Here is a 9,210-nt window from a genome sequence, read left to right as displayed (position 1 = left end):
AAGGGAAATTTTCGTGGATCTCAACGCTAAGGAAGTACCTTTTTGTATTTGTTCTTCTAGGCTTGCTAATCGGGGGTGGGGGGAAGCCAACCCCCCCTCCGATTAGCAAGCCTAGAATATACATACATATACCAAGGCTTTTTCCCCCTTACAAGGGAGGTAGCCAAAAAGGAAAAGGCATAAAATCATTCCCACCCATTCCATCCCTGAATACATCCACACCCCTCCACCCTCCCTCTTATCTTAGCACCTCCTGGATGACGGGTCATCCCTGCACCTTGTCCACTGCCCTGGGTCAGAAGCAGTGTCGCAAGACACAGCACATCCACAGCAAGGCCGCTTCATTAAATCGGCGACCCTCCCTCTCCGTCCCCCCATGCATAAAAGAAGAAGACGGGGAGAAATCCCTTCAGGCTGCGTCAAAATTTTGCTCACACATACTACCTCACCCCCCATCCCCCCACCCATTCCACCTCATGCATCACATCATCATCCATATACAACCATTCTCAATTCACCCCTGTCTTCTGTCCTCTCCCGTCCTTCCTCAACGGACATTCCCCTCTTCCCCAAATCCCCTTCACCCCATCCATCCACCTCATCCTAGGACGTCCCCTCATGTTCACTCCCTCCACATCTGCCTTCCATACCTCTTTTACTAGTCTTTCTTCACTCATTCTTTCCATGTGTCCAAACCATCCTAATACTTTTTCATCAACCCTATCTCCCGACTCCCTTTCCACCCCTGTTCTCCTCACCTCATTTCTTACTCTAACCTAGTAACCCCCATCATACTTCTCAGACACCTCATTTCAAACACATTCAAACTCCTCTCTTCCATGTTCCATGTTTCTGCCCCATACAGTGCTGTTGGCACAATCACTCCTTCATACAGTCTCCTCTTAGCATCCATTCCTAAATGTCTATTCCTCATTACACTCTTCAATCCACCAAGGCATTTACTCGCTTCTCTCAATCTACATTCTACCTCCACCTTCACTCCACCTTTTCCTGCCACATTTGCACCCAAGTATCTAAAACTATCCACTTCCTCCAGTCGCTCTCCCTTAATGCTTACTTCCAGTCTACTGCCACTTTCACCCCTTGTACATCTCATCACCTTACTTTTACCCACATTTATCTTCAGCTTTCTTCTATCACACACTCTCCCAAACTCTGTCACCAACTTCCTCAATCCCTCCTCCGATCCTGCCACAAGCGCAGTGTCGTCCGCAAACAACAGCTGGCTCACCTCCCACTTTTCTCCATTTTCTTTAATCATCTCCAATCCCAAATTGAGAAAAATTTCAAACATTGGAAGGATAGGTTCGGTCAACTCACGCAGATCACGCAGAGAGTTGAAAAATTGGAAGAATTAGAGAAGGTGAACCAAAAACTAACTAAAGAAATAGAAGTATTAAAAAGACAGCTAAAAGAAGTAAAAGATGAGAATGAGGAATTAAAAAAGAAGAATAAAGAGAATAAAGAGTCCATAGCAAAAGACGCACAGGGTTGGAAAAAAAATCCAAGAAAACAAAATTGTATTTAATGATATTGTGAAATAGCAGATGAAAGAACAAACTGAGGACACAGTTATTAAAGTGATGAGACAGAAGGAGAATATAGTAAGAGACTTAGCAGATAAAAAGAAATGTATAATTATATTAGGGATGGAAGAGAAGTATAATCTAAATAGGACTACAAGAATCAAGGAGGAAAAAGAAAAAGTAAATAATGTATTAGAATTAGTTCAGGAAGATGAACCTGAAATAGGGAAACAAATTGAAGAAATATATAGGCTCGGGAAATATAGTACAGATAAGACCAGACCAATTAAGGTTAAATTCAGGTCACAAACGACAGCAGAGAATATCTTAGCAAAAACAGGGAAACTAGCAGACAGTGAACAATATAAAAAGGTATGGATAAAAAGAGAAATTAATAAAGAGGAAAGAGAGGATGAGAAAACAAAAAGACAAGAAGCTAAGGAAAAAACGAGATGAGAACAGAGTCAGAAAAAGAGGAATTCTATTGGAGAGTAGTGAATATGAAAGTGAGGAAATGGCACATAACAGAGAAAAACAAAAGGGAAACAGAAAATACAATGGAAGTAGCAGAAAACTAAGAGCGTCTTACACAAATATAGATGGCTTAATAACAGGATTGAATGAACTGAATGGTTATCTGAAGGAAAAAGAACCGGACATAATGGGAATTGTAGAGACAAAATTGAAAGGTCCACTACCACCCAACAGTGTAGGACATGGTGCATATAATTATTGGATTAGAAACAGAGAGGCAAAACAAGGGGGTGGAGTTATGTTCCTGACTAAGAAGGATATAAACGTGAGGAATGTCACATATAGAAAGAATAGAGTACAGGTGATTATGATGGAGGTGGAAAACAAAGATAGGAAGAGCAGAAAGTTTGTAATAAATCATGTGCCTCCTAAAACAGCCTCGTGGGAAGAGAGAGAACATAAAAGTATGTTAGAAGATACAAGGATAACATTAAATAAGATAATGGAAGATGGAGGAAGAATAGTTATGATGGCGACTTTAATTGCAAAGAAGTCTGCTGGGAAGAGATGACAGTAAAGGGTGGAGACGACTCATGGGGAAATGTTCTACTTAAGATGATTATTGACCATACAATGACACAATGGATTCAAGAGAACACTAGGTATAGAAATGAAGAAGGACCATCGAGACTAGACCTAATGATCACACCAGAACCTGAAATAGTGGAAAAGATTGAATATAAGACACCAATAAGTAAAAGTGACCACATATTGATTGAACTCGAACAGAGGAAAATACATGAAAAGAAATTAACAATATAGAAAAGGAAGAATGATGTATGAAAAAACAAATTTTGATAAAATAAGAGAATTCTTTCAAAAAGAAAATTGGGAAAGAATATACAAAGAGAAACAACAGTGGAAGAGAAATGGAATATTTTGACAAAAAAAAAAAAAAAAAAAAAAAAAAAAAAAAGGAGTGGAAAAGCAAGGATCTGTATTGGCTCCAATAATGTTTGCTATTTATATGAATGACATGGATGGTGATGTGCAATGTTACATGAGCTTCTTAGCAGACGACGCCAAATTCTTAAGGAAAGTAAAAACTGAAAAGGATAGTGAATCACTACAGGAAGACCTGAATAAGGTATGGAACTGGAGTCAGAAATGGGAAGTGGAATTCAATATTAAGAAGTGTAGTATAATGGTGTTTGGAAAAAGCAAAAACAGAATATCAGGACAATATAAAATTGGAACCAAGGAGGTAAAAAGGAGAGATCCAAAAAAGATTTGGGTGCAATCACCTCAAACGACTTGTCCTATGATAAACAGATAAACCAAGTTGACGGAGAATCCTATAACTTGCTAAGATAAATGAAAATGGCTTTTACATATTTGGACGAAGACTTTATTAAAAAAATATTGGTCACACTGATAAGGCCTAGACAAGAATATGTGGCGACATTGTGGTCACCCAGTACCAAAAAGAATATAAAGAAAATAGAAAGAATCCAGAGAGTAGCCACAAAAATGGCTTCTGCACTTGCAAACGTGTCATATGAAGAGAGATTGGCTAAACTGGAATTACCGACTCTGGAGCAAAGAAGAGAGAGAGACGACCTGGTGACCATCTACAGAATCATGAAGGGCACAGAAATACTCGATAGAGAGGACTTGTTAAACTGGGACAAAAGAAACACAAGAGGACATGGAAAGAAAATAAGAAAAAACATAGATATAGAAGAGATCTAAAGAAAAACAGTTTTCTACATAGAGTGGTGGACACTTGGAACAAACTGGATGAAAAAATAGTGTGCACAACAACCATTCATGGCTTTAAAAGCAAACTAGACACTACGAGATACAAAGGCAGGACATCACGAGCATAGCTCCCCTTCCCACAAAATACAATTAAGTAAATCAATCAATCAAATCAGCCATCCTGAGTCCACTGCTGAACAAAGGCCTCCTTCATAGCATTCCATGATTCACACGACTGCGCCATCCTCTGTCACGTCACTCCTGCAAACTTCTCGATCTCGTCTCTCCACCTTCTGTCTGCAGGTCTCTCTCTTCCACGCTTCCCATCTTGTGGTGTCCACTCAGTAACACACTTGCTCCATCGTTCATCAGTCGTTCGCACTAACTAACCTGCCCAATTCCACTTCCTCTCTTTTACTGCTTCCACAATATCTTTCACTAGTCTGTTCTCTCACCCATTTTGCTCTCTTTCTGTCTCTCAGCGTTATTTCCATCACTGATCTCTCCATTCTCCTATGTACTCTCCATTCTCCTATGTGTTTCCATTGCCTTCGTTAGTTTCCAAGTCTCACACTCGTAGATTATTGCTAGTAGAATGCATTGATTGTAAACTTTATGTTTCAAACATAGAGGTAGAGAGCCTCTCAGGATCTTATACTTACCACTCTCCAACCAATTGTAATACGTCTTTTTATTTCATGATCATGATCTTTCGTCACTTTCACCATCTGGCTTAAATAATTATACTCTTCAACTTCCTCCAGACTCTCATCATCAATTACAATCTCTTTACTTTGAACTTTTGTGTTTAACATTACTTTGGTTTTACTTTTATTCATTTTTAAATCTACTTTGAGACTTTCCTTGTTTAGATCACTCAGCATATCTTGCAAGTCTTCTGCTCTTTCTGAAATAAGAATAATGTCATCCACAAATCTTAGGTGGTTCAAATATTCGCCATTAATCTTTAAATCTTTCTTTTCCCAACTCAAACTTCCGAAAATATCTTCCAAGCAAGCTGTAAATAGTTTCGGTGAAATTGTATCGCTTTGCCATATTCCTTTCTCGATCTTGATCTTTTCTGTATCTTTATGTAGTCGAATTATAGCGGTACCTTTCGCATAAATCTTTTTCTAAAACCCTTACGATCTGTTCGTTTGTACCCTGCTTGTGTAGCGAGTTTAGTATTGCTATTTGTTCTACCGAGTCAAAGGCCTTCTCATAATCTACAAAAACTAAACACAGAGGTATATTGTATTCTGTCGTTTTCTCGATTAGTTGGTTTATCGCCTTTAAATGGTCTAGGGTCGAATATCATCTCCTAAAGCCTGCTCGTTCTCTTGGTTGGTTTCCATCTAAAACTTGACTTAGTCTATTTGTAAGGATCTTGGAGAACACTTTATATACATTTGATAGCAAGCTAATCGGTCGATAGTTACTAAGGTCTTTTTGGTCTCCTTTTTTATGAAGCAAAATCAATATAGCATTGCACTACGCACCAGGAACACTTTCTTGACGTAAACACTGGGTGTACAACTCAGCTAATTTAATATGAACTAATTTCCCTGCATCTTTCAACAGATCTATCGATATACCATCTTCCCCAGGTGCTTTTCCTCGTTTCATACTTTCTAGAGCAAATTCTATTTCCTTTGTAATCTCTGGTATACTACTAACGTCTACACACGAATTTACTGATTCAACTACGGTCTTCAACGAGTAAAGCTCTTGGTAAAATTCTTGTACTGTTTTTACCATTTGTCTCTACTTTTTCTATTTCGTTTCTCCTGCTTTTAATCTGCATAATACTTCTTCTTTTAATTGGGTCATTTAATTGTAGCTTTAGAGTATTTGTTTTCTCTGTTTTCTGTACTTCCTACTTTCTCTGCCGATTCCCTAATTATATTCACTAAATTCAAATTAATATCTTCCACGGTGTCCTCATTAGTTCTTAGAGATTCAAATCTATTTTTAATTTCTAACTGAAATATCTTATTATCCTTAACCTTTGCAAGGCTTATTTTCTTTCTTAAAATTAGTTTATTTCTCTCGGCTCTGAAATTGAATTTAACTGTGCAACCTACCATTCTATGGTCACTACCTATGTTGACTTTATCACCATAACATTGTTGACGCTTTTGCTCTCATCTCCTAATATGAAGTCTATTTTGTTCTTTGTTGTTCCATTTGGACTTTCCACGTCCATTTACGACCTACACGCTTTTGGAAGAAAGTGTTCATTATCCTCATGTTGTAGTTCTCTGCAAAATTTACTAACATCTCGCCTCTGTCATCTCTTTCACCTACTCCAAACTTACCAATGCACGTCTCATCGCCCATCTTCTTCCCCACTTTAGCATTAAAGTCGCCTATTACCAATGTGTACTACTTTTTTCTTGATCCATTACATGACTTAAATCATCATAGAACAACTCAATTTCATCATCTGAGCTCTGTGAAGTTGGTGCATACACCTGAACTATTTCTAGAGTGTACCTTTTACACAGCCTAATCACAATCCAAGCCACCTTGTCTGACAAACTACTGAATTTGACTACGTTACCAGCAACCTCTCGGTTTATCAAGAATCCTACTCTACTACATCTTTCCTTGTCCTTATCTCTATAGTAGAACAGGTGACCATCTTGTAATTGTATCAGCTTTTCTTCTGCTCTTCAGACTTTGCTCAGTCCTACAATGTCCCACTTGATGTTGTCTAGATATTCCATTAAACTCTCCAGCCTGTGATCTTCTGAGAGACTTATGTTGTAAGTATAGATCTGCATTTTCTTCATGTTGTTTATTGTCCAAGACTTGGATCTGCTTGGACAGTCTCTCTGAGAGTTGACACCTTGACATGGTGGATAGGTTTGAGAATCTTAATGACTACAAAAGCTATGTCGATAGAGAGACAATCTCTGCGGGGTCACCCATATCGAACAGGTTTTGTAAGAAAGATCAGACAAAGAGCAGCTCTCACACACAGGTGCAGGACCCACTGCTAACTGGCACATCCCTGATGGCAAACAGGGAAACTCCTCATAGATATATGGGGTAATGTCATAATGATGGTGTGAACCATTAGGCACCCTATGGATATAGGGCTTCACCGAATATAATGAATAAGGTGACACCAGAGAAATATCTCACCAGAAACCAGTTGGTACAAAGGTGAGATTACTGCCAACCCCCTTTCATAGCCAATATGAACAGCACAACCAAAACAAAACCGGGTGTTCCTGTTGGATCATCGTCTCCTAAAGGTCCAACTGCATTGCCTTGTGTGCTTACGGGCAGTGTGCCACTTAACTTGAGTAAGCACTGTCCAAACAGATCCAAGTCTTGAACTAAGTAAATATAACTAGATAAAATACACAAGATAATTGACTTCTCACTCAAAGAAGGAAAAGTACCATAAGACTGGAAAACTGCAAATATTGTACCAATATATAAGGGAGGAGATAAAGAAAATCCTTACAAGCACAATTGCAAAAGAGTTATAAAAAATAAATGGACTAAACACTTGGAAGAGAACAAAATACTAAAACTCAACCAATTTGGATTTAGAAGTGGAAGATCATGTACTACAAACTTAATATACTTTTACTCAAGATTGGTAGATATAATACAAGAAAGAGATGGCTGGGCAGACTATGCCTTCCTGGACTTACAAAAGGCTTTTGATTAAGTACCACACAAAAAGCTACTTAGAAAAATTGAAATAGGTGGAAAAAAAGGGAAAATTATTGGAATGGATGAAAGACTTCTAGAATGGAAGAAAAATGAGAGTGGTACCTAAAGAAAAGAACTCAAATTGGGTAAACATGATAAGTGGAGTCCCCAAAAGCTCTGTGTTGGCTCTGATAATGTTTGCTGTTTATATAAATGACATGAAGGAATCAAATGTTATATAAACTTCTTTGTAGATGATGCAAAACTATTGAAGAGAGTAAGTAAAGAAGAAGATTGCAAATCTTTTTAAGAAAACCTATACAAAATCTGGAAATGGAATAAAAAGAACGAGATGAATTTCAACATAAAGAAATGTAGTATAATAGAATTTGGAAAAAGTAAAAATAAAATATCCGGTCAATACAAAATTGGAACAAAGGAAGTTACAAAAGTAAACTCAGAAAGAGACCTAGGAGTAATTATCTTGTATGACATGTCACCAGGGAAACATGTAAACAAAATAGTTGGAGAAACCTACAATTTAATAAAATCAATGAAAGTGGCCTTTGACTACATGGATGAGGAAATGGTAGAGAGAATACTAGTTACACTGATAATACCAAAATTAGAATATGCAGCATCACTATGGACACCCAGTACAATAAAAAACAAACTAGAAAGAATTCAAAGAGCATTGACAAAGATGACACCAACACTTAGCAAGTTGACATATGAACAAAGATTGAACAAGCTAAACTTACTAACTCTGGAGCAAAGAAGATAAAGAGGCAATTTGATAACCATCTACAGAATTATGAAAGGGAAGGAAATCTTTGATAGGGATGATCTACTTAAATGGGACAGAAGAAATACAAAAGGACACGAGAAGAAACTTAAGAAGGACAGTTACAGAAGAGATTTGAAAAAGAACAGCTTTCCCCCCAGAGTATAGATACATGGAATAAATTGAAAGAGAAAATAGTGAGTGCTAAAACTATACATGATTTAAAGAAAGAACTGGATGCAGAAAGATACAACTGTGGGTCACTACAAGCATAGCTCTTCTCCCACAAAATACAATAAGGTAAATACAACTAGGTAAATACACACACACACACACCACAATTCATATAACACAGAGAACAGGTCAAAGGTTCTTTCCAGATAAATCTATTGACAGGGCCAAGAATTGTTGCCAGCCACTGCGGGACTGTGGTTTTCTAGTCAGTGAAACTCAAAGCAGCATGTGCACACTGACATGTTTCATTCTGGCTATTACTATTATTTTATTAAACCAAGTGAAACTTCTTTGACCCATTTAATGAAAGATATACAATATATTGTATATAAATATATGAAGAAAAAAACATCCATTGACAGATAGTGTGATTTTATTTTTATTATCTGAACAATTGAGCATCAAAACATGAACTACATCATGTTTCCATTTTAGTCTTCATACCTACAGTCAAAAGCAAAACTGGAATCTACAGGCTTATGCTAACTCATATGAAACATCTATCAAAACTTGGTCTGGATTACCTTTGATCACTTCAACACAGTGGGTAAATTTTAGATTTTGTTCTGGCCAATACCATATAAAAATTCAGCCATATTCTGTACTGGGGTATTGACTGCATGGTGACATGTACTCTGTAAAGGTTGGAGGAAGTGGAGATCAAGAAAGTATTTGGAGTAACACATAGCAAGGAATGGGGGAGGAGGTGGTACCGAGTTAAAGAGTAATGAAAGCAGG

This window comes from Oratosquilla oratoria, chromosome 1, assembly GCF_046742065.1.
Source record: "Oratosquilla oratoria isolate Oo_2021 chromosome 1, ASM4674206v1, whole genome shotgun sequence".
NCBI lineage: Eukaryota > Metazoa > Arthropoda > Malacostraca > Stomatopoda > Squillidae > Oratosquilla > Oratosquilla oratoria.
Note: the sequence above shows the minus strand (reverse complement) of the source record.